The following is a 20,868-nucleotide window of genomic DNA, read 5'->3' on the forward strand; positions in this document are numbered from 1 at the left end:
AGAATACAAGATAGGCTATAGCAGGAGTCTTCAAACTATGGCCCCCGGACCGGATACAACAAGTTTGATGCAGTTTCGTTCCCCTTCCCCGCCGCCAGCTCCCCCAAGCCTTTGCCCCTTGCCAGTCACTGCTCAAAGCCTTTCCCTCTCACTCCCTGATGCCCAGAGCCCCCCTGATCTTACATTTTTTTAAAAAAACAATCTCAAACACCAAAGGAGAAAATATGCATGTTATTTCAAGCAGAATTATGACCAGTGGAGCCATAGCATATATTCTGTGGGGAAATAATCAAGCTGAGAGAATCAAGCGGGCTATATGCATGTGTTACTCAGGCTTTGAGTAGTTTCCTTTCTGATCTTTTCTTTATTTATACCCTACATTTTCCCCCAGTTCATGACTCGAGTTCAAGCAAGCACTACTATAACCTCGGCATAAAAATAGCCAAAAATGTAATCAAACTCACAAATACATTAAAATCAGTTGCAAACATAGCCTTTAAAAATAAATCAACAAGTAGACAATTCAGAATATTACACAAGACCCTTTTTCTTTCTTCAAAGACCTGTTGAAACAAAAAGGACTTCACTTGCAAAGAGTGTGCCAGCTTAAACTCTTGGCTGTTCTCATCAGATGTTCCTGTGTGAATGGTGGAACTCCTATGGAGGAATACAGCCCTTTGGACCAAGAGAGTTTGCTGCCCTTGAAAAGAGGTAGATGGTCAAATTTATCCAACTGTGTTGGCCTTCACCTTCCAAATCTGTCAGCATTCAGGACATCAGCAAACTTCTTAATTTATTTCTATACCAATTGGGGTAGAATATGCTATTTTGACTTGCTAGTTTTTTAGGACCTTATGGTATTTGAAAAAGATGAGTTCAGGTTAAAGACATCCTTTCAGTAGGTTGCTATGTAATCATGAGAATTTGTGCTCAGTTAAAAAAAAATGACTTCCACTTTGTCTAGTTTTGGGTGCCAGAAAAAGTTATTCATGTGTTGTTGAAGACTTTGATGGCCAGAATCACTGCGTTGTTGTGAGTTTTCAAGGCTGTATGGCCATGTTCCAGAAGAATTTTCTCCTGACGTTTCCCTCAGGCAAGAAACACAGGCTTTGAATCTGCAAGGCCATTCAATGCTAATCAAGCTGGCCATTTGCAACATTCACACTTGCCTCAAACAGACAAGAGTTCTTTTTCCCAACCTGGACTTGTCGAAAATGCTTCTGTAACATGGCCATACATCCCGGAAAGCTCACAACAACCCAAAGTTATTAATGCAGGCAAGGTATAGATCTAGTTTGTGTTTGTGTGTATGAATGAGCATCTGTAGCAGTGATTTGTTACACAGAGATGAAACCTACTTGATTTATGGTCCAAAAGTTAAATATGGTGGCTGTCATTGTTGAACCATAGCTTGACTTCCCTGCTCTTCCCTCCTGCACCCACTGGACCCTTGTATCCTGAGGTAAGTCGAGCAGTAGCTGGCCTCCAGGCCCCTGTTTAAATTATATCTGTCCTGTAGATCTTTATCTCAGTGCACAGCTTGTGGACTTTGATTCTTTTGAAATGCTCAGGTAATGTGTAATTACCTCTCAGATGGTTTGGAATGTAGATATTTCGACCTTAGGTAAAGATTCACAAGCACCCAAATCTACACACTGGAACTTAGTACAGCACTCCATCTTCCATTGACATTTAAAAGAAATAGCATGCTGGCTTTGGAAGCATTAGATTAACGAGTCATTTGTTTTTGCTGAATGGGATTTCTAATAATCTGTTACAATTTTGTTGCTAATGTTTATTAATTTCTACAGATTTTCAAGGATTGCTTGTGTAGTATCATCAAGCACACAGTTAAACAGTTGCATTTCTTCAAGCATGAGAGAAGTTCCTTCTACAATCTTTCTTGCATGAAGATATTTTGTAGGACATTTCTGATGCGTTTAAGTTTTGGATAAGTGGGGAATGACTTAGAAGATGGGTGTAGGTAGAAGTTACAAAGTGGAAGAGAAGAAGGCGGGGGAAGGTCAAGGCTCAGCATAACAAACAGATCTTTTTTACAGTCCTAGACCACCATAAGGAGAGTGGGATACAGTCTCAAATAAGTATTATACATTAAAATCATTGGAGTCTAGGCTAAAGGCTAGAATAGAGAGGTATATTAAAAGGCTAAACCACAAAATACTATTTTTTTTAAAAAGATTAGAAGGAAAAGAAAAGGGAAGGAAATCTGGAGGGAGGGGTAGGAGCAATCAGGGAGTATGAGGGAGCATAAAGAGGGAGGGCACAGGTCTAGGTGACTAGGGGGTGGTCGCACTAAATCTATAGTTTCAGTTTACTGATGAGTTAGAGTGCTAAATTGTGGTACCAGATTTTAAGCGCTGCCACAGAACACTTGGCAACATTATAGGTTATAACAGAGTTGGGTGGTATAAAATTATCCTGAGCAGCCCAGGTGTTTATATAATAATGGTAAGATGAGTATAGTTTGAATGTCTCTGTAAACAGGCACGGGAGGCTCAGTATTTCCCCATCTGGTTCCCACACTGACCATTCCCTCCCATTGAGTCTCAATTGGAGAAATACTGGATATGGGAGGGAAGTTTGCAGCAACTGCTCAGATGTAGTCTGCAGCAACAGGCTCAATCAGGGTACTATTACACATCATTTTTCTAGGCAGTGCTCTTCCTACAGGATTCCCTGGAGCCCAGAGGAGAAGATTGAGTGCCTTAGAGCCCCAATTTGAACTCATACTGGTTTCTACAAAAGGCAAGGGCAGTCCAAGAAGTCTGGGAAAGCGATCTGAGATGATATTTTGTTTGGTGTGCAGCACTGAGGCTCACGGCCTTACCTGGCCACTCAGTTTGAGCTGTTGCCTCTTAAGATGTTATCCCATGTGTCTCCTAAAACAGGTCTTGGCTGAGATGGAAGCATGCCTGCCTAGCCCCTCTTCTACATATACATAGACATTACTCTTGTGTCCCCATTTTCATATATGACCTCCTTTTTAGAGAAGAACTGCGCATCTTTGAGAGTTCATAGCTTTGAGGCTGTGCACTCCTGAACTCTGAACTATTTTCACAGTCCTGAATACCAAGTAATATCCATTTTTAAAAAGCACTTTGCAATATCAATATTGCTATTGTGTTTATTTGGCAATTGGGAGGTGTACTTTAATATTTTAAGCTTTTGTAACAAGGCAAAAGCATGAATATATTAAAAGTTCTGCCTTGAAGGGAAAAGAAACATTAATATGACAAGGGAAATGTTTTTTATTTGTTGCTTGTTGCAAGCAAGCCCATCGCAGTTTCTTCACTTAAATTTTAAAAGAAAAAAAAATTCGGGGAGGGGGGGGAGAGAAAGGGTTAGATTTTTCCTATGCAGCCAAGAAGGAGAGTGATCGAATGATCAAGAGGAGAAAGGGTTAGTTTTTCTGAGTTGCGGTGGGTTTTCCAGGATGTATGGCTATGTTCCAGAAGCATTATCTCCTATGTATAAAACCAGTTAAGTTTTTCCTTTGCATTCAGGAAGGACAGACCACAATGGATGTCACATCCACCAAAATGAGTGTCTGAAATGGATTCTAACATGACTTACTGACTGATGTGATAATATTCTCAGGTTAACCTACTTACAGGTTTGTCAGGAAAATCAATGCAGCCGTTCCTCCAGAATGTAGCAAACCCACCATTAGCCCTCTTCAGATGCCCAGTTCCACTGGCTTTTGCTTTTCTCCTACATGGCATCTGATGGCCATTCCACCAGTCCATAGTATGAAAAGGCCACCATATCAGCTCAATCAACAGATCAGCAGTTTTTTTTGGCTCCTCCTCTCTTTGGGCAGTTTTTAGTCAAAGAGGTATGACAAGAAAGCAAATAAAGTCTCAGCTGTAGCACAGCATTACCAGTATATTAAATCTGATCATTATATCAACACAAAAGAAAACCCGGAAACAGTTTATGTCAAGGACAGAACGCCACAAGATAAGATATAACAAAGTTTATTGGAGTTACAGAACCAAAAATGCCCGTAAAAGACAAGGGCTAGGCAAACATTGGCCTTAAAAGTAAAAAAACACAAGGAAAACGTTCAAAAGATAAACCGGATTAAACCGGAGTTTAATCCGGGTTAAACCAAAAAAGCTTACTTCAGCCTGGGACTAAAACAAACAAAAGCTGGTGAACAAAAGGTTCAAAGGAATACAAAAAACTGGCAGCAGATGCTTCTCTGCTGCCAAAAGCTATGTTTGAGTAACTAAGAGGTTACTCCTCCACACAGCAAGCAATTTCCAGATACAAACGCAGCATTCAAGGGCAGAAGCGGTCAGCGAAGTTCCAATCCGGTCCGAAGGTCGTAAGGCAGATACAGACGTTTGTAGTTCACCAGGTCCAACGATAATCACAGGAAGGAGAGTCCGAGGCCGTAGTCAGTCAGTCAGTCCAGAATAAACAGATGGCGTCCGTCAAGAAGACGACGGAGGTCCAAGCTATTAAGATTAAGCACAGGTTGCACAACAAAAGCCCACACAGTTCCTCCCGCCGTCTATGCCCAGTGTCCTTGGTAACTTACGTAGTCAGCAAACGAGTCACACCCGTCTTCAGGAATTTCCCACACAGAGCCCAAGCGTTTGTCCAGATTACCTTGCCCAACGCAATTAGCCATTGCTTCCAAACCCCATTTTATGCCAGTTTACAGCTCCTCATCACTATCAGCTGTTACCCTAATTCCAGGCGTTTCCTCATCACTTTCCTCATCAGAACTGAAACACCTTTGACTATGCCCCACAGCATCCCCAGCTGTGGATCCCGTCCCATCCCTCCAGCTTGTCCTGAAGGTCCCCAATCGCCTTCCATACTATCATTGCCAGTGGCACCCAAATCCTCCCTCACACGAGTCCATTCCATGTCATCCTCCTCTGAGCCAACCATCTCTTCCTCCATTCTCTCAGTAAAACCCTCAAAGGAATCCTCGTCAGATGGTTCTGCAAAGATATCCCGCAGCCGCTTCCTTTCTCGCTCCTCGAGAGTATCTGACTCCCGAGGAGTCTTACGACCACGTCTCCCAGTATCGGAGCCATAAGGCTCAACCATAACAGTTTAGGTACCACAATAATCCTCTCTAATTTTTATGCAACTGTGGTAATAGGAGGCATTGAAACTGATGTCAGGATATTCTGATTTTGTAAGTGTTCTCTATGGTATGCGGGTTGGAGAACAGCATGCTATCTCACACACTCTCACTCCCTGTTCACAGGTGCCAAGGTTCTCTGTGTTGGTATCAGTTCCCCCTAGGAATTATATTTAAGCTATTGATGCTTACTACATGATAACCAGTTGGGCAATGCTGCCACCCCTTGTATAGAAAATGGTGGCGATGCATATGGAGTGTCCTTCTAATGATATGGCTGCCTCCAAACAATGGAACACTAGGCCCACTTCATTCTAAACTGAAACTGAAGCTGGAGAGACAATGGCACGTATTCAGCTCTGTAAAGCAGTACTGAGTTTCAGACTGTTTTACACTACTGACAGTATGGCAGCATATTTTGCTTTAGGGAAACAATGTCTTCATTTGCCTTGGAAAAAGGCCCTGTCTGCTCTCCATTAGTGACTCTATTTGTAGAGTGTGTAACATCTGCAGGGGAAGATATATAGGCTGAACATTAACTTTGGTTCTTTCAGCCCAGATGGAGCCAAGATAGCATCCTCATCTTGATGAGAGGGCAATCCAGATATCTTCGCTTACAAAGGAGCTGACTGTACTGCCAAGATACAAAGAATCGCTGATGTCTCATAAGAGACTGATTGCATTCTGTTTCCCGCTTACCATGTGGCAAACTACAACCACAACTGAAAGAAATTTCTAAAGTGCTTTCTAACATGGCCTATAGAGACCAGTGTTTCAATGAACAAAAAAGAAGCCAATTGATCTGAGGAGAAGCCATTGATAGGCACCTAAGTAGCTATACGAATTCTGTCCTATGTACAGGTGGCTGTCTTAAAAATGGGGGAACAAAAAGAAGTGTTCTCATGTAGAAGCATGAGCCTATAGTATCCACTACAGTAGGAGTGCAAAGGGGAAAATTCATGATAAAATTGCAGTGGCATAATCTTTGTCACAGAGGAAACGTCTCCCAGTTCTATCAGCTGAACTACAGAAAGATGCATTATTAAGATCTACAAAATGGGCAGAAGAGACATGGGTTGTGGAGTTAGTTCTTTCCAATTCTAGACCCAGAAATCCTGCCAATGATGCAATTTGGAGGGCTCTGAAGCTGCCCAGAGTTCTAGAAGATCTAAATGGATGCTTGCCATTTCCCCATCTGGCAGGATGGCATGTCAGGAAGGCACAAAGAAGGCTTGAATTTGTTCTTCAAAAAAATCAAAACCTTTTTAATATTAGGAAGATTGGGTGAAAAGGTTTTGGAAACAAATGTATCAACAAAAGTGAATGTATTTACATTTTTTTTGTTTTTCTTTTTACATTTGATCAAAGGTGAGCCTCTAAAGAAGCATAATGGGCTAGATGGCATTGTTCCATGTCAAAGAAGCATCCAGTGCAACAAGTACAACTCTGCAGACTTTGTGGAAACACACAACTAGTGCACAATACATTATACTTTGTCTCCGGACTCACCCATCCTTACTTCACGCCATCACCTAGGACTTCTGCCCAGTCTGCACTCCTAGCATCAAAGCTCATATATGTGTGGGCTTTTAATCCCAGCTCAATGTAAAGCCCCCCTCCACTTTTCGCCCCCTAGAATAAACCAAACAAATAGCCTCACAGCTTCACTTTCTTGGCAGAGAGATAAACATTACAACTGATTATGCAGAAACCACCGACTGTCAGAGATTTCCCTGCTATAAGTACTGTACAATACAGAAGACTACCAAGACAGAACCCCAGGCATCAGGTTTACATTTGGCCATGAAGCAGTCAACATAACCCTGGAGGTGGGGTAAGGGCAAAGCATAGATTTAAATGCCATCCCCCAAGCTTTATCCAAGAGAACATGGCACTGAATAATAGATAATCCAATGCATAATTGCCTGTGCTAATCATACATTCCTTCTGAGCCTGTAAAATTCAGAATGAGAGATTCACAGCTCCCAGAACAGACTGGATGGCTGAGACCAATAGCCTGATTCAATATTGTAGTTTTCATTTCAAATCACTCGATCCTGCTCTAGCAATAGTCCTCCTCTAAGAGGTGTCAAAATCTTGCTAGGTTAATATCTGTTTTGTGAAAAATGTGTAATTATAAAACTGCCATACTGACTGAAATTCACAGAGAGTTCGTCAATTGTCATGTGATATATATACAGCTACTCTGAAAGGTAACAAGTTGTTAAGGAATTTACATCAAAAAAAATTAAAAGGTATTCCTTTGGCATCCTGAGATGTCTGGGTGTAGTTCCCTTTCTTCCTAGGAAGTATTATGAGTTACAGTTTGCAGCTCCCTGCTCAATTCAGAAATTCCTTCTGGAGCATCCCAATTAGGTCACTATGCCCCTGGTGGCGCAGTGGGTTAAACCCTTGTGCCGGCAGGACTGATGACTTGAAGGTTGGGTTGCTGACCTGAAAGCTGCCAGGTTTGAATCCAACCGGGGAGAGCGAGGATGACCTCCCTCTATCAGCTCCAGCTCTATGCGGGGACATGAGAGAAGCCTCCCACAAGATTGGTAAAACATCGAAACACCTGGGCGTTCAGCGTCCTTGCAGATGGCCAATTCTCTCACACCAGAAGCTACTTGCAGTTTCTCAAGTTGCTCCAGACACGGAAAAAAAAAAGTTATGCAAGTTTTTTTGGGAAAAAAATTGAGAAAAAGAGACATCACCATCATTCTAGGTAATAAATCCCATTGTCAAATTGCTGTTACTGCCAAGGGATTCCTTCTTATGTTAAGTCAAAATTTACCCATTTGTCACTTCAGACCGTTAGACCTGGTCCTACCATCTGGGGCCGCCAAAAATAGGCTTGCTCCCTTCTCTCTGGGAAGTATTTAGTGAGGACAGTCATGTCAAACTCTCTCAACCTTTGCTCGTACGGTTTGTTCTCCATTCCTCTTTTCATCCTTTAAATTTTTCTCTGAACTTGCAGGGTAAATAAAGTGTGAACTACATTTCATTGTAAAAAGCTTTCAGTTGTATTGGTAAATTAGTATATGATCAATGCAGAGGTTGGGAACATATGATTCCTCAGATGATGTTGGATTTCAGCACTGCCTGAAAAGTTGCAACTCCCATCCCCATGTATATGCAAGGAACAGGTGTATTTATTGTATCCTGTTTTCTGCTTTTGAAACATTTATTCCCAAAACAGATCCCACCTGATTCAGAGGTGAGCTTTTTATTTTATTTACATCAATAAATCAATGTAAAACTTCTCACTCATGGTACTTGATAATCCTAATTTATAAATAGCTGAACCAGGCTGCAGCATAATACATAAAATGTAATGTACTCCATTTTTATATATAGTATAATGATCCTGAAGTTCTTTTGGGGAAAAATTCAACCTTATTATTAGGGTAATTTCCATTTTTCAGTTGTAGAAAGCTCCTGTCTATATAAAATAATCTGTTATACACCCAGAGATTATTTCTATTGGACAGTCTTGGCACATGGTGAGAAAAAAATTATGCCCTTTATGTAAGATTTGCTGACTATTGAACAAGCAGCAATGTTCAGGGTGGTGGGTTGAATCTTGGTTCCTTTAAGAGAACTCTTTGTGAGAATAAGATGGTTTCTGTTAAAGAACCTCACTTGAAAAAAGATTGGAGGAGTAAGAGGATCTCTTAATGGACCCTTCCACACAGCCATATAATCTGTAATGTTTTTAAATGTCTGTTTGATTAATTTTAATTTTAATTTTATTTTAATTTTATTTTAATTTAATTTTAATTTTTGGAATTATATGTGTAATTTGGGGTAGAGAAAGCAGGATATAAATGGCATAAATAAATAAGTAAATAAACCTAGAATATCAAGTACCATGTAATCCAGTTCAATGTGGATTTTATACAGCTGTGTGGAAGGGGGCTTACTCTGCTTGTATCAATGCACACACTTTAAAACTGCTCTCTCTCCTTCTGGATAGCAGGGTGGAATGTGAATGTGTATGTACACATTCTTATAATTATGTAACTCAAATAACAAAATGTTATAGTAACACATTATTTCCTGATTACCCGTATATGTAACCATATGTGACCATATGTTTGCTACTTGAAGGATAAAAGGGAACCAGCTGGAGCCACTAATACATTTAAGTAGACTTACTAGTGTGCATGATACATTTGAATGATTTGACACATAGCTTCCGTGTTTATGAAGAATTCTTTTTCACCACCATACACAGCTGGCAATTGTCCTGGGGTCCCGCAAAGCAAGCCCTTCCCGTTTGCCAAAGTACTTGTTTTTGTGTGCATGTATATGGCTGACATCTGCCCTTGGCTCTACCAAATTGCACCAGAATTCTTAGCATTTTAAAAGAAACTATCTTTTACCTAGATGTATTCTTGGGAGTGGAGCCCCCGGTAGCACAGTGGGTTAAACCGCTGAGCTGCTGAACTTACTGACCAAAAAGACAGCGATTCGAATCCGGGGAGTGAGGTGAGCTCCCGCTGTTAGCCTCAGCTTTTTCCAACCTAGCAGTTTGAAAACTTGCATATGTGAGTAGATCAATAGGTGCCACTCTGGCGGGAAGGTAACAGCGTTCCATGCAGTCTTGCTGTCCACTTGACCTTGAAGGTGTGTACGGACAACACCGGCTCTTCATCTTAGAAATGGAGATGAGCACCAACCCCCAGAGTTGGACACGACTGGACTTAATGTCAGGAGAAAACTTTTACCTTTACAATTCTTGGGAGTGGCAAAAGCCTGCTTCTCGACAGGGCAAAATTCAGTTCTCCAGCTTTGGGCACATACATATGAGGTGCTCTATATCCCAGGATCTGATCCCAGATTAACTGCTTTGAATTGGATTATATGAGGTCTACACTGCCAGATAATCTGGGATCAGATCCTGGGATATGGGACTATGTGGAAAGGGCCTTAGTTTATCTAAGGGGCACTGGTGGAGGCAATAGCATCCCTTTCCCCACATCACATTTGTTCCAGATCCATTTAATTCAAATGGTTAGAGGTTACACTCATATGCCTAGATGATAGTATGGGCATTGTGGGTGTGATACTGTTTGGACACATGATGCTATTGTCACCCTATCTTGTCAAATGATCAAATTCTTGAATATTGCCCAACCTGAGTTGTTATCTTATCAGAGAATTTCTGGGGTGGGGGAATGCCACTGCCAAATGTTTGTTCTCCGCCTCAGTTTTTGATACTAATCTTGTGTTACTATTTGTTTAAGGACATTAATGCTAAGATTATTCAAAATGTGAAAACTTAGGTGACTTCTTTGAAATGGGGAGTGTTGATTTCCAATGCATCTTCTATTCTTTGCATTGTTTTCTGTACTTTACAGCACATTTTTTGTCCAGGCCAAACTTTTAGCACATCAGCTATTTCTCTGCTTAGGGCAGTAGATTTATGATTGGTTTCATGTGCTTTCACGTATCAATGCATGGCTGGGACTAGCAGGGAGGACTGGAGGTGCCTAGCTTAATCTTTTAGAAATGCCTTCTCTACTTGCATTCAGTATTCTTCTTACTTGGCATTTACCCAAAACTATTTTTTGGAGAATATAACAAAGATTTCCTTGGGAAATACCTTATTGGCCAACTAAAACGCACATAAAATTTCATGCAAGGTTTCAAAGTTCAACTGTCTTCTCTGTCAGGCAAAGGTATTCAAAATCATACAGGAGAAGGAAAGTAATTAAGTTTTTAAATGTCTTTTGCCTGATGAAGAAGCAAGTGGAGATTTGAAGGCTTGCATGATGTGTGTTATGTGTATTTTGATTGGATAATAAGGATACATCTCTTTTGTAGAGTGAATTTTGCTTTATTTTACTGCAAGATCCAAGAGCTGCCTGGAATATAATCTTGTAGAGTGCTTGTCCGCCCTCTAGTGGTCAATGCCTGTAGCACCTTTTGCTGCATTTTCACCCCCCCTTCAACTACTAAGGCCCCTTTTATGCTACCATATAATCCAGATTATCAAATCAGATAATCCACATTATCTACTTTGAACTGGATTATGAGAGTCTACATTGCAGTGTGGAAGGGATCTAAGTCTCCCATTCACTCACTTGTTCAAACTGATAACTAAGCCCTACAAACCCCCCCCCCCCCCCCCAAATATTCATGTTGGCTTGGGTTTTAAGCCTGTTACTGGAGTTATTTAGAATGCTGATTCAAAAAATTGCATTGGAGGGATTGCATTAGCTCTAGTTTCTTAGATAAGTGCATCATGGTTTTCTATGGGTGAGAAAATGAAGACTGGTAGATGCATATGTTCTGTAAGTGTTCCCTCATTACTTCGCAGTTCGCTTTTTGCGGATTCTCTGTTTCACAGTTTGTCAATAAACTCTAAAAGAATATTATAAATCATAAAAAATTACAATTTACAGCCTAAGGAAGGGAGGAAGGAGAAGCCGAAGGGAGAGAAAAGGAGCCCAAGCAGCAACGGGAGGAGAAGGAGGTGATTTATCAACACACAATTTGTTGATAAAGACTTAAAATAGTGTATAACTAGTAAAATAATGTATAAATATTAAAATAAATATAGTGTCCCTACTTCGCGGATTTTCACTTATTGCAGGTGGTCCTGGAATGTAACCCCCGCAATAAGTGAGGGAACACCGTATTCCAAAATCTAGAGCTGAGAAACCTGGTGCCATTTTTTTGGAATCAGCAGGTCAAATATAACCAGAAACAGGTCTAACATTGTAGTTACCAAAGTGCATTTTGCCAGTGTAATAGACGTGCTTAGGAAACAGACAGCTGTCATGCAAAAGAGCAATGTTCACTGCACAGAACTCACAACATATTTTCTATTTTTTGGTTTCTAGTGACCTTTACCAGAGTTGAATATGTACAACCCTTCATTCTTACATCAGTTATTTCCAAAGAAGCTGCCCCGTGCTACTTGATCACATTTAGTTATGTGCATATACCTTTGTGCTTCTTGTTAAAGAATGTATTGCAAAACTGAAGGCTCAGGTGGAGCAAGTAAGTGTCAGGCTCATAAATACTGGAGGGCTTGGATCTTGCAGAAGCAGCTGTATCTCCCAAACATCTGGAGAAATTAAAATTAGTGGTGACTAATCTAGATTTGTGTATTGTGGTGAGGAAAATCAGTGCCTCTGCAACATACCGTTTATCTGAGTTCCATTAGGACCTCTACTTAAGAGCATCCAAACTTAAGAGTGTTTCAGTTAAGAGCAATGGCTCAGCCCTGGTTTTGCTTTGACATACAAGCAACATTTTGAGTTAAGAGCTAGTACCAGAGGGAGCGCTAGCGTGAGAGTACAGGGCTTTAGGGCTTCAGGGGAGCAGCCTCTATGCCTCGTGCTCTTGTCCACTTTTTAATTTTTTTTGTAAATACAGGTAGAATAATATCAAAATCCATCACCATTTCAATTTACATATGAAATGATATATTCTTGTCCCCTTTGGTAGATTGCTGTCCACTTTGCTCTTGCCCACTTTGATAAACAGGGCAAGAGAGCTCCCCCCCCCCCCCGCCACCCTCTGTGTCCAGTCGGAGATGTGGAGAGGTGGGATATAGAGTTGCCTAAGTCTGTTTTGGAAGGACACCGTTTGTACTAGAGTTTTCCCGGTTTTTAGATCAGACTTTTGACTCCCATATTAGCTTTGTTTTCATTCTTGACTAATTCTTCCATGGGCTAAACAGGTCACAAAATACCATTAAAAAGCAGGCAAACCACTGCATAAAACTGACTATGCTGATAGATATTTGCTGCCGTATTTGTGTCCAAGAAAGTAATAACAAAGTGAGAACCAGTCCTCAGTAATGCTTAAATTGTACAACATGTAGGCATGACTGGTTTCCAGGTGTGACAATATAAAGCTGGCACTTGCATTGGTTGCTTTTGGTTAAAATGTCTGCTTTTTCTCCCTTGGTAAAAATTCTTCTCCCTTTAGTGAAAGAAATTTCATCCTTGGGTAGAAGTAGAACTTTCCCAGAAAGATATTTGAACCTGACCCCTTTTTGTTTTGGCATTGCACTGTATTGTGCGTCTCTTAAGATTTCCTCAACTCTCCCAACCCACATTTTTAAAGTCTTACAAACATCCTGATCCAGCATGGCTTCAGCTGAATTACACATTTCGGAAATATGTAACTCATGCCCTTCTGTCTGAAATTGTTATTAGTGAAAGATTGCTAACTTATTCCATTGAGTTTGGCTAGGATTTTACACTCACACACACAGACGTCTTCCATGAAAATGATTCAGAAGTTCTTACTAAGGAAGCCCTAAAAATGACCTTTTAGAGTTTTAGTGTTTTATTGGTTTTGATTACAATTTATTTTATGATAGAATGCTTATATTGTTTATTTATTGTTCAATGTATTGCATATTATTTTTGAGGCATTGAATGGCTGCCTTCATGTTGTAAACGGTCCTGAGTCCCCATAGGGGATATAAATAAAGTTTCATTGATTGATCGACCTTATGGGCTGAAAACGAATTGTATAGCTTATTTACTGTCAGTTGACTTCTGGCACTGAATTCTTCACTTTATTGTGGCCAAGGAAGAATAAAGAAAACAATCAGAATTGTCTAGCTATTATATGTTGTATCATTCATATATACACAGCAAGTTGTAAGATGCAGATGAATCAGTGTGGTGTAGTGCTTTGAGGTGTTGGACTACGCTTCCTTTGAATAGATATTAGCAGGAAAAACTCCAAATACTGTAGATTTACCTGAGGGTACCAAAGGTGGGAAATGGCATGAAGGCACACAACAACAAGATTTAGATAAAATGAAGTGTTCTTTACATGATGGGAGAATAAATGGAGGACACGTTAAAGTTCATCATATTATGAAATGTGGTAAATAGCTTCCTTTGTACACAATATCATTAAACTATGGTGCATGATTCGGAATTTCTTAACCATTTGTGTGGACAGCTGTACAATTTATAGTACCGAAACACAAAGGTCATGGAAGAATTTATAGTGAGCAAAACAATAATCCATCAATATCCAAGAGAAGCAAAATACCAACAAATAATATGAAAATACCGATGCATATATATAAATGCTAACAGATGTTTCATTACCCAGCAACTCTCTAGTAATTGACACTGCTTGGCATAAGGCAATGCTATTAAGCTTAAATCTGGCCATGTGATGAGACTAGGGATTACAGCTTTGTTTCCTGCCAGCAATCCTCTCTGTCAGAACTTCATTCTGCTTTTTAGCAGCAACATCCCATCTGCTGAATGCTGCCTTAGTGGTATGTGGTACTTAAAAGCACCCTTAGCATATTGTGTTTGCAATACAGATAAGCACAAGCATTGTCAAAAAAGCAGAACAACCCTGATATGTGCATAGCATTAGTATACAGTTTGTGCAAAAAATTATGGCAATGCTTGGTCATGAAGATCAAGACATTTTTGTGTTGACTTTCTATGTTTCCTACCACTATAATGGCCTAAGAGTTGGGAGAGCTCCCTGAAAAATGTGCGCATATTATCCATGATGCAAGTGTGTACTGTGTGCAGTCAGTGTAAGTGCAACAATCATGTTTGCCGGGTGAAGTGTGGTGCCATGTGATCTGCTGACAAAGCACGTCTTCCGCTGAACATCACTGGGTTGCGATTGCTACCGTGTTCCTTATTTATCCTTTCTTGACTCATTGTTCTTGCTTTGGTCATATAAAGTCTGGATCCTTATTGTTTAATATGAAGAGAAATTGCATCACCACACAATTTAGAAATGTTAACATTGGAAGTGGGGATTTCCATAAACGATAAACTTCAGCAGTACCATACTGTTTTCCACACTTGGGAGGGGAATATGTACATCTCAAGGCTGTCTCATTATGATATCTGGAGATTCCGTCTATTCCACTATGGATTGTTCAAGTATCTTGTACAGATAACAATTGCATGGGGCGGGGGTTGGGGATCAAGTGTACATATAAATAAGAATCAGTCTAATGGAAGTTCTCCAAAGAAGTAGTGATGTTTGTTGCAGCATAAAAAAGGAGAAGAGATGGGATTTAGAAACAGAATCTAGCAGTACCTTTAAGTGGATTTTATTTTGGCATGCTCTTTCATGGACATCAAGCCACTTCTTCAGATGTGATATAGTGTGATATTAAGCAGTTAGACAGTTGTGGTGGTGGGAAAGAATGTAATAAGATCTAGAAAGATACATATCGTAATACTTGATCTAAAATGTCAAAGAGTTCTGTGGGGTGCTACAGGCCTATAGATAAGAACCCTAGATGACTAACAAATCACAAAAATATAATGAATGTATATGTTTCATCCATCACTGGCAGAAGCCAAAGCAGAGCAAATCAAGAAAACTATATGTACCAGCTTTCCTAGTTCCTCATTCAAACAAACAAACAAACAAACAAACAAAAAGAGATTTGAATCTGACAAGCAATGCATTACAAATATGTGATGCACTTAATGGCTAGCATAATTTGGCAAATTTTCTGTGCAGTTTTAGTAAAACAACATGCAGATTTGCCATCTGCTTTCTGTAGCTTTAGCTATTCTTTTTTTGCCTGTTGAAAGTAGAAATAAAGAGTCTCTTTGAGGAGTGAATAATTAGGGAGCAAAGTGACATTTTCTTGCAGTGTCCTGAGTGCCTTTTTGTCAGCTTGATATATTAAAGGCCATTTTGAGTGAGCTGCTTTCCCAGCTTTTGCTGTGATATCTACAAAGTGATAATGAAGAATTAATGAGCAGTATTTTCCCTCATTGTAACTAGAAGAAAGAGCGGCCAAAGAATCCCCATGTTTCCTTCCTTGTGGCAAGGGCATGACTCATTGAGGTGGCAAGCCATTGAGTGATGCTGTTACGGGCAATCCTTGCCGCAGCACAAGATGTAGGTGCTGGTGTTTGCATTCTACTGTATTTCCAGTTGCTTTGCAACAACCGATGTTGATAGTTTCATAATGAAATACCCCACTCCACAGCACTAGTAGGTTTATTCAAAAAGATTGCTTTTCATGAAAATACTGTGGCATGCCAAGAAAGAGGACAGGGTAAAGGCAATCAAGGACTTGCCCAGGGATATAAGCTCACACAACGGCTACCCCATCCAGACCCTTTTAAATAACTCTACACAGGGAGTGCTTTGTTTGCAGAAGACCACCGTAGCAAATGAGAAAATATCTATAATGCCTTCCCTACCCCTTGCAGTTGCAGGTGGGTGGCTGGAAGAGTTATACAAAAATGTTCTGATGCCAGGGGTGAGCACAAACAACCTGGCAATTGAGGCATTGCCATACTTCATACCTGTGTTTTTGATTATGTTTTTTGTTGGAGGCCAAAATGCTCACAGCCTCTTGACATTCTTTTGCTAAGAAAGAAACATTTTGTGAGAATTCGTCACAGCTCTGTCTGCAAAAGGCAAAAAGCCATGAATCTGATTATGGTTAAAGTTCTGAAAAGACAATTTCCTGTCACAAGACTTTCTCCTGCTTTCCTTTATGATCACATCTCCTTACTTGCCTCCCACCTTGTTTAGCTTACTGATTCACCCATGGATCCCCAAATGGTTTCCAGTCTTTCAGTCTTGGGACCCAGCATACTGTAATTATGAACAGAAATCAATTAAGATTCCCATAGCCCATTGTAATTGGTTTGAATCTATTGTCATAATAATAATAATAATAATAATAATAATAATAATAATAATAATAATTGTGCCGTTTTCTGGCATTGTATATTTCTGCCGCTTTTGTAACTGTTCATTTGTATTTTGATTCTATAGCCCACTTGTCGATGAATGTCCAGAATCGGCAGCATCCACCGTGGTCTTTTTTATCCTGGGTGACGACTGAGTCAGTATAGGCTTCGCTTTGGTTTGTTTCTCCATAATGCTAATGGGTTAGGTGCTCTTAGTTCCACTCCTCAACTGAGACCTCTCCGGCTTGGTTGGACCATCAGTAGTTACACTACCGCCAGCACAGGTCTCAGCATCCTTGGAGCAGTTAAGCCCTCCCCACCACCACAACAAGGTGGCACCCATCAAAGGAGGTGGCATAAGGCTCTGGCACAAACCAGTGCAGGTGGTCCTGGTGGTGATCAACACACTGGGTACCGTGCCAAAAGATCTCAGCTGGCATTTGGAAACAATAAACATTGACAAAATTACAATCTGTCAACTGCAAAAGGCCACCTTACTGGGATCTGCGCGCATCATCCAAAAATACATCACACAGTCCTAAGCACTTGGGAAGTGTTCGACTTGTGATTTTGTGATACGAAATCTCATTTGCTGTGTTATACTATGTCTTTGTGTCAATAATAATAATAATAATAATAATAATAATAATAATAGCTTTATTTTTATACCCCACCACCATCTCCCTGAAGGGACTCGGGGCAGCTTACAGGTGAGACCAACATTTCCATCCCTTTTGTAGTATAATGGTTTCTAGGATAACAAATGAGATTAGCACTTTCCATAGTGTATATGCATGCTGATGATACATATGGCAGAAACAAAAATGAGGTGAATATAGAATTTGGAAAAGTTACTTTTTGTCTTTGATGTTTAGAGATTTGGGGTATTATAGTCCAAAAACTAATTTTTGTATGCTCTGGATGAGTGTACACAGCATGAGGTAGAACTGACCTTTCAGATCTTCAAGTTTTCTAAAACATTGATGGTCTGTCTTCAATCTGAGAAAAAGGTGAAGAGGGTCTCTCACCCTGAATACTGTGACCAAACTACTGCTATATCTAGGAAAGGATTAGGGACATGGCAGACTTTAGAGGGAAAGCAAAATGAATTCTCTGGTGAAAACGCCATATGAGAATAAAGAACAGCTTTGTATTACTTGCAGATCTGACAGCTATCTAGTTTTTATTTCTCATAAAACTCACAAATGGATGAATTTGTGCCCCAAATAACCCCAGGAACAGGCCTAAAAACCAAGACACCAAGAAAAAAAAGGAGGGAGGCTGTGTTATCTTGGGGCTGTTTGCTATATTGCTGAGTTCATAGTCTGCAGGATTATAGCAAAGAAGAGGGATTGGAGACAAACCATTGATGGAAGATAATTCCATAAAAGACAGGGCAGCAGAAGATGCTAGTTATGTCTCTTCATTCAAAATAATGCTTTTTATAGAGGACAACCCCTTTATTAATTACAGTAACAAAAGGATTAGAAATAAAACTGAAGCATGAATTGGGAAATGTCTTGTAAGCACACATTATGCATATACCATCTGATTTTGTCACAGTTGAAAAGGCTACACAAAAAAAATTTGTACAGTGAACAGTTAAAGGGAACTCAAGGTGTTGTAATCAGTCTGAACACAGGAAGTCCTATGCTCAGACATGGATTTGTTGAACAGAAGATTTTGCTTGTGACCATTTGTGATTGAAATCCCAGTTTCAGACATCATGCTGCAGATTAATAGCAATGGTGGCTCTTTTATAATGACAGAATCACAAAGTTGGAAGAGACTTCAAGAATCACCCAGTCTAACCCCCTTTTGCCATGCAGGAATACACAATTAAGACATTCACAACAGTGTCCATCCAGCCTCTGTTTAAAAACCTCAGGAGAAGGAGACTCCACTATCCTCCGAGGCAGCGTATTCCACTGTTCAATAGCTCATGCGGTCAGGAAGTTCTTCCTTATGTTCATGTGGAATCTCCTTTCCTGTAATTTGAACCCATTGCTCCAAGTCCTAGTCTCTAGGGTAGCAGAAAACAAGATTGCCCCCTCCTCAATGTGACATACTTTCAAATATTTAAACATGGCTATCATGTCCCCTCTCAGTCTTCTCTGCACCAAGTATCTCTGTTGATTCTGCTGGACCTCTCGGCAATTTCTGATACCACTGAAGATAGCATCATGTTGGGACACCTCTGGGATGGGACTTTGAGGCAGTGTTTTAGTTGCTTCAGACCTTGGAAGGGCAAACTCTACAGGTCTTAGTGAGGGATTTCTATTCACTCCCTGGCTATTACTCTGTGAATTCCCTAAGGGCTTAGTTTGGCTCCCATGTTGTCTATATCTACATGAAACCGCTGGAACCACAGGCAATTTTTTCTCTTTTTTCTACCCCATTCCCAGGAAGCTGGTTTGTGACTAATCTAGTATCTGCTGTCACTAATGAATTGGATGAGTCTGAACAGATTGAAACTTACTTCAGACAAGGCAAAGGTCTTCTGGTTAAGGGAAAGGCAGGTCAAAGAATACAGAATCAGTCTGTGCCAGACTGGGTTATACTTCCCCTGAAATACTGGTTCTCAGTTTTTGGCAGACATCAGAAATATTTTGAAGCTTGCTTCTTGTTTGGTTGTAAAACAAACAATTCCCACTGAAATTCCCTCTTCTACAGACACCCCCCCCCCCAATTTTCACTCTGACAACCATAATTTTAATGATAACATTGTATGTATTTTGAGAGAGCCAGTCTGGTGTAGTGGTTTGAGTTTTGGATGATGATTTGGTAAACCACAGTTCAAATCCCTGCTTGGCCATGGGGATTCACTGGGTGACAATGGACAAGTCACGCTCAGGCCCCATTTGAACTACCATATAATTTCTGGGTCCAGATTATCTGCTTTGAACTGGATTATATGGCATTGTAGACTCATGTAATCCAGTTTAAAGGAGATAATCTGAATTGAGAAATTGAAGGCGCAAAACAACAACACTATATACTTTGTGACCAGAAAAAAATTAAAATAGCCAGATGTGTATGATCCGATCTTAATAATAATAATAATAATAATCATCATCATCATCATCATCTTTTATTTATACCCCAACAATATCTCCCATAGGGACTTGGGACTGCTTACAAATAGCACATAATGGTGCCACACAATATATAAAATACATTATATCAACAGTAAAGCCAATAACACTTTGAAAACCAGACATATAAAATTAGCAAGGGCCATAGATCTTAAAAAAGTTATTTTTTCAAAGGCAACAGAGTGTTGGGAATGGTAGTAAAAACAGTAATATCTTCAAGTTCTGTAAACTTAGGTTCCGGGTTTATAACTTCATCTGAGAGGAGGCCAGCCCGCTTAGCTGGAGAGTGGCACAACTGATTGCATGGGCGAGATTTGCAATGTGCTGAGTAACAGTCCTTGTTCAGGAACAGGCAGGTCTTTCTCATCCCAACAATGGCCACTTCAGGAGCTAGCCAGTTGGTGGTCAATCTGGCATGCCTCAATTGTCACATGGAAACACATGGAGGGGGTTGCTGGAGTGCAGACATTCTTGGCTCTTTTTCAAGCAGCTTTGCAGACCCAGAAATGCAGCAAAGGATGGCCTTTGTAACGTCAAAGAAAGAATGAAAAAACATACATTTGTAAGAGAATTTATTAGAAAGAGCAAGAAAGGATTTCTCTACTCTTGGCCTTCCTGTGCTGGGATTTTTCATATACTCTTTCAATAAACTGCACTGCAATAAGGTTGGAATAAAGGGTGAAGAATGGGAGCCTCACATATTCTACACTTGATAGCTGCAACATTCAAGCCTGGCGCAGGTATTTAGGTCTTTACACAGTGAAAGCTGTATCAGAACTAACAAGTTAACTAGAAGCTCCTACCTAGTCTCAACCAACCCCCTCCATGGCCGGTTAAAAGGGTATTGCCACCGGCTGGACGCAAAGCTTTTCAAGCCTCTCCAGAAGCATCCCATGTCTTGCTGCTCCCTGCACCTTTCTTTGCAATCGAGGCTGCTCCTTTGCACTGCAGGCAATCCTCCAAT

Source organism: Anolis carolinensis, chromosome 1, assembly GCF_035594765.1.
Source record: "Anolis carolinensis isolate JA03-04 chromosome 1, rAnoCar3.1.pri, whole genome shotgun sequence".
NCBI classification, from domain to species: domain Eukaryota; kingdom Metazoa; phylum Chordata; class Lepidosauria; order Squamata; family Dactyloidae; genus Anolis; species Anolis carolinensis.